The sequence below is a fragment of the Sciurus carolinensis genome, unplaced genomic scaffold (assembly GCF_902686445.1).
Source record: "Sciurus carolinensis unplaced genomic scaffold, mSciCar1.2, whole genome shotgun sequence".
NCBI classification, from domain to species: Eukaryota; Metazoa; Chordata; class Mammalia; order Rodentia; family Sciuridae; genus Sciurus; species Sciurus carolinensis.
In genome coordinates this window covers 1,997,716-2,003,582 of record NW_025920124.1, presented here as the reverse complement: position 1 = coordinate 2,003,582, position 5,867 = coordinate 1,997,716, and positions in this window count along the sequence as shown.

The following is a 5,867-nucleotide window of genomic DNA, read 5'->3' as shown; positions in this document are numbered from 1 at the left end:
TTTTCTCATCTGCAAAACAGGCACAGAGGTGTGCCACAGGGCATCCCTCCCTGTTCATTTGGGCTGGGTCACTTTTCCCTTGGTCTTGGTGTTCATAACTGAATGAAGGCATGGGCCTGCAGGAGGAGGACAAAATTTGTGAGGGCACATGCTGAACTTCTTGGGCCAGGGTGATGCCTCCTCATGGAGCCTCTGCAGCTGGCCCTCCTTTAAGCAAGTGTATTGGAAATGATCACTCATGGTTTTCAGTATTATGAACCTGCCATGTATGCATTATTCCATCCTTGGGGCAAAACTTCCAAGTCCTCTACCCTGAAGCATATGTTCCTTGTGCTGGGCCCAGTGTTTTTACCCACTTTGCACTAACCCTTTCATTCTTGTTCACTTGTTCAAAGACCCAGTGTGTGCTTTCCTCTTAGTCCGTCTATATTTTCCATTAAAGAACAGTGCTGGCAAGAAATTCAGGCCTAAGTGACACTGCCAAGGACCTCACTCAGTAGGAGACAGTCAGGACCCTTTGCCTTTCCTCCCAAGTTCCCTGGTTCAGTAGAAGTGCTTCTGTCTTCCATAGTTCATCATCCATGATCAGATTTTTTTTCTTTGCTCAGCGATCAGTGTTAGGTTAGGGATTTACAATAGCAATGAGCAGACAGTACGGGCAAAAAGGATGTTTAGCTGCCTTTTTCTATGACTCTAACTGACTTGGGCTAATTATATGTGCATCTGGGGTCTAGCATTATGAAGTAGTGTAAAATAAAACCGATTCAAAACTTGGGAGTAAAACGGTTTTTCAACAATGAAAAATTTATATCACTGGCCCCAGAAATAAATGATCAACCCACTCAAATCTTCTGTCAAAGATGTGAATGAAAATTGTGGGAAGTAGCAGATTAGTGAGGTGAAATAAGCAAAGTATTGAATATCTCATGATAGTCACATGTTTTGCAGATATGATGGGATGAAAAAACACAATAAAGAATGCAAACCACAGTATAATGTGTTCACTATCCCCATGACTGAGTGGTTGATAAGGGTCATAGCTAATGACACCTGCCCAGCATTGACAGAGTGCAGGAATGAATTGCACTGGCCAATTAAAACACCAAAATACAAAATTCCAGGCATCATTTCTAACAAATGCATATCACTTTTGCAACACCTTAAAGTCAAACTATTGTACATTCCTGCACCAAGTTTGTGCGAGGAAGAAAGTGAATTCCAAAGAGCAGTGGTGTAAGATGGATAAAAGCAATGAAGAAGGTTAATGAATAGTGCCCCCAGTATCAGATTGGAGAGCTAAGATTTAGATGAGTGGGTGCACATTGGTGGACAGAATCCAAAACGCAAGCCCAGAACATATGGAGTGATTGCTAGTGCTGGGGAGACGACAGAGCTCTATGATTGTGAAATCCATCTACATTAACAAGACAAGGGTTTATCCCCTCTTGCCCTTTATCCCCTCTTGCCCTTATATCTGTCCCTACCTCCACTAGTTCAAGATCAGTATAGTATATACTTATAGTATATGCTACTCCATATACAATATCATCAGAAAATCTCCCACATTTTTGAAATCTGCAACTTGTATTATGGAATTGAGTTCAGACTCTGACTTGAGTGTGTTTGTTGCATGGAAACATTGGACAACATGATGTTCTGAAAAGCAAAAAGGGTTTCTTTGGGGGTTCTGCAGGCTACACAGTGGTTCTTTGAGCCTAGTGGAACTCTCCAGCAAAGGGGTTTATTAAGACTAGATTTCTGGAGAATGTAGAATTAATAGGCAGTGGGAGTCATGAAGATGTTTTCCTATAAAACACAATCCACTGAGGTGATCCTGTTTCATTTCCCCCGCTGCCTCCCTAAAAACCCGTGTGTTTATTATTCAAGTGCATATACTGAATTATCTTCAGAAAGTGCAGTCATTGTTAAAGTTAATGAAGAGCCCAACTACAAGAGCAATCCAGGGTGGGATCTGGAAAACTGGACAAGGATTATTGATGAACTGTAATAGAGGGACACTGATAAAATGACTGCGCTGTAGTCTGAGAAACAATTGCAACATGGCCCAGAGGCAATGCCAAATGTGTCACCACTGTAGTATTTGAAGGAAACTTGAGGTTCTTCTCTACCTACCAGAGAATATCCACCCACCCTAACCACGCCTTCTGCCCTCTACTGTGACCTGACTTCTGTGGCTTGATCCCACATTCCACAGGTGTTTACATTCAACCTTTTCTCAGCTTCTCCTGGACTCCGAGCATCTGCTCTGGGTCCTGTGTAGACATTTCTCAATGTGGAGTCTGTCAGTGTGTCAGTGAACTACTTTTAGAAGGATGTGAGCCCACAGGGACAGGGGCATGTTACCCTCTCATCTGGGGTATTTGAATGGAGCCTTTCCCTGTGCATTCTGATTGAGCTGAAGTAGAGGAAGGAAAGAACACTGGGTTACCCTAAGGACCTCTCACCTGTGTTGGCTGGGGAAAAGCAGGGAAGACTGATTCTGCTCATGAGGAGAAGGCCTCTTTAGACATAGATTGAGATGCGTCAGGGGAAATTCACTGGGTTGGGAGGCAGTGATTTTTTTTCTTGGAGAGAGTGAGTTCACTTCCATATAGTTTGTAGGCAGTGGTAAGGTAATGTCATGGCAGTGTCTCAGAGTGAGTTCAAGGGGAAAGGCTGATCCCTGTGCCTTTCTGCAGATACCTGGAAAATGCCTGTGATGTCATTTGTAGGGATACAACTTGAGAATGCTAGAGCTTAAAGGGACTGTATATCAAAATGATTTTAGTCACAAAACTGTTCAGTGGGATTCTCTGTGACCACATCTGTGAGATATCCTCTTTTAGAGTGAGATCATAGGGGACTCCCATCTGACACACTCCAGAGGCCCTCATCTCTTTCCTGACCAGAAAACTCTCCTTCAGTCAACATATCAGGTGTCTTTTGGCCCATAGGGTCAGGGAAGCCAGGGAATTTAAACTAACATAGAGAACGGACCTCTCTTACTTATTCTGAATTGTAACTGTTTTCATGGAAAGAGGGCTTCGGGACTTCCTGTTCTTGCCCACTGTGACATACCCTCTGCCATTGTTGGTAGGAAAGGTTTGTTCATTTCCCTGTCTGGTACTTCAGGAACAGTGAAGAGTTGTGGGGTTCTCTGGTTTTTCCAGTAGCAGGTTCAGCGATGGCTGGGTTCCACTTCAAGAAAGGAAGAGGATGAAGACAGAGGAAGGTACCCTGTGTTAGCTTTTGGTCAATGTGTGGAAAACAGCAATCTACTGAGAGGAGGAAAGACTTATTTTGGGTTCATGTTTGAGAAGTTTCAGTTCATGGTCAACAGACTCCATTGCTCTGAGACCAAGGTAAGGCAGAACATCATGGGGGAAGGGCACGGAGCTTAGCTCAGTCAATGGTAGTCAGAAAGCAGAGAAGAGGAGGAGCATTCAGCAGAGAAGAAGTAATCCTCCATGGCCAACTGAAATCTTCAGTTCCCAGGCTCAGTTCCAACAGGACAAGTGATTGTGAAAACCTCTAGAAAGCCCAAGACTTACTTCCTCTAGACATGCCCCACTTGCCTACAGTTATAGTAGCCTTTAAGTTACTCATCAATCTAAATTATTAAACATCTGATTAGTTACAGCTTTCAGAGTTTAATCCTGTCACCCCTGCATTAATGCAGGAGGTTTTGGGAGATACTGCACATCCCCACCATAACATTCTACCCCAGCCACTACAATCTCCATCACATAATGCAAAATGGATTTATGTCCATATACAAGAGTCCCCACAATCTTAATGCATTCAGTACTGCCTCAAAATCCAAGTCTCTGAGACTCAAACTCTGAGATACAAACTGGCTGTGAGACCCTATAACAATCAAAAGTATGTTTATATATATATATAACATATATATATATATATATATATATATATATATATAAATCTCCAAAATACAATCTCACAGAATAAAAATTACCTTCTAAAAGGGAGCAATCTGGATATAGAAACAAGTATGGGACCTAAACAGGACCAAAACCCAGTCAGGCAAGCAGGCCCTTTAACTCTGCATACAGCATCTGGAGCACTTGGTGGCAACATGTGATTTCCAAAGGGCTAGAATAGCCTGCTCCTTGCCTTTGAAGCATCCGTGGCACACCTCATATCCAAACCACAACACTGCAATTATTATATTTAGAAGTTAGGACAGGTGTCCTGCTTTTAGATGCAGGTAGTGTGGAACCTACTCTTCTTCACTAGACTCTGCATGAGCTTCTGCTGAACAGAACCTCCACACAACCTTGCAGCTGGCTCAAGCATGTCTTACATGACTCTGGGAATGCAAAGGAAAAGCACCGCAGAATGACTCCAATTCCCAGGCCCAATTCCAACATGACCAGTGGTTGTGAAAATCTCTAGAAAGCCCCACTGCCCACCATTCCACTGGCATTCATAAACCTCAGCTGTCATTGCTGGCTTGCAAAGAGAAGATCCCAGCTATCTGACTATCTCAGAGACCACTTCCCTGAAAAGAGAGCTTCTTCTGTCACGCAAATACAAATGGCCATGGGGAAATGGCTGGCCAGAATCTGTGTATCCACTGGATTTTTGTCAGAAGTGCTGGAAGAAGTACTCTCACACTGGGCAGAATATGCTCCTAGGAGACCTCCAGGGATGCTCAGGCTGTAGCTGGGGAGAGATTTCATTTAGCTGCTTTTGTTGAGTTGTGCAAGGCTAGGAAGGAAATTAAGGGTTTTACAAAAAACATCAGCAAATGGAAGGTTGAGGTGGTGATGAGGGCCAGAAATTTTGAGCCTGTCACCTTCACATAAAACTTTGGAGTGCCTGGAAGCAGGTTCCCTTGCTGTTGGTGAGAATGCCAAGAGTAATGGTACTGTTCAAAAGAATCAGTTTTTAGCAAGATGCCCCGGAGGCTGACCAACTGTCAGCAAAGAATGCCCAAGGGGCCTGAGTCAAGAAGAGTTGAGTTGTCACTGTGGGCAATGTTCAGGGAATCTTCAAGTACTGGGAACAAGATTTCTCTGGGTATAACTTTAGACTGGAGGAATGAAGCCCAAAATTCACTTGGGGACATTTGCAAACTTCACAGTTGTTTGCCCGAAGGACCCTGAGCTCTTGCCATTTGCCTTCAGATTCCCACTAAGGAACTGAGGAACCTCACTCCTGCTGCCATTTCCCCTCCTCCATTCTGCCCTTTTCTTTGCCTCCACAGTATCACCAACACTGAGACCAGGCATGACCCTCAATCCTGGTGCCCCCATGTCTCCCTTCAGAGGCCCGTTCTTTCTTCCATTTGCCCCTGTGCCAACACACCATCCACTCTGGGAGCTGCCTCTAGCACCTCATGTGACTACACCCATCTGAGGGCAACCCTCTGGTGCAGTCTGCATTCCCTGGAATATCTGTCAGCAGGAACTGACTTCCCTACTCTTTGTGGCTTAGCAGATCAACTCTGGACAACATGGGCCAGAATGGAAGCCAGCAGAGCACCCTTATATTCAGAATGTTGCCCACACTCAGGGACCCCTCAACTGTAGTACCCTGGGGTTCTTTTGTGGGGCTGTGGAGCATCCTGCTCCTTTTCTTATAGCTGTGTCTGCCCTGAGGACCACTGTGCCTGCCAAGGCCAGTGGGGAGACCTGGGACTATGGGGGCCACTGGCACCTGATCCTTTGCCCTCTATCACCAACACCATTTGCACAATTAGCCCCCTCATCTTCCCATTGAGTGCTTGCCAATGACGTGAAGCACATGGGAAGGGTGTACTGCCCACCTTCCAGGCTGTGGTGCCACCAGTGACTCCAGCAGACCTCAGAGCATCTATGAATATTTCCAATGCTGGCAGCAAT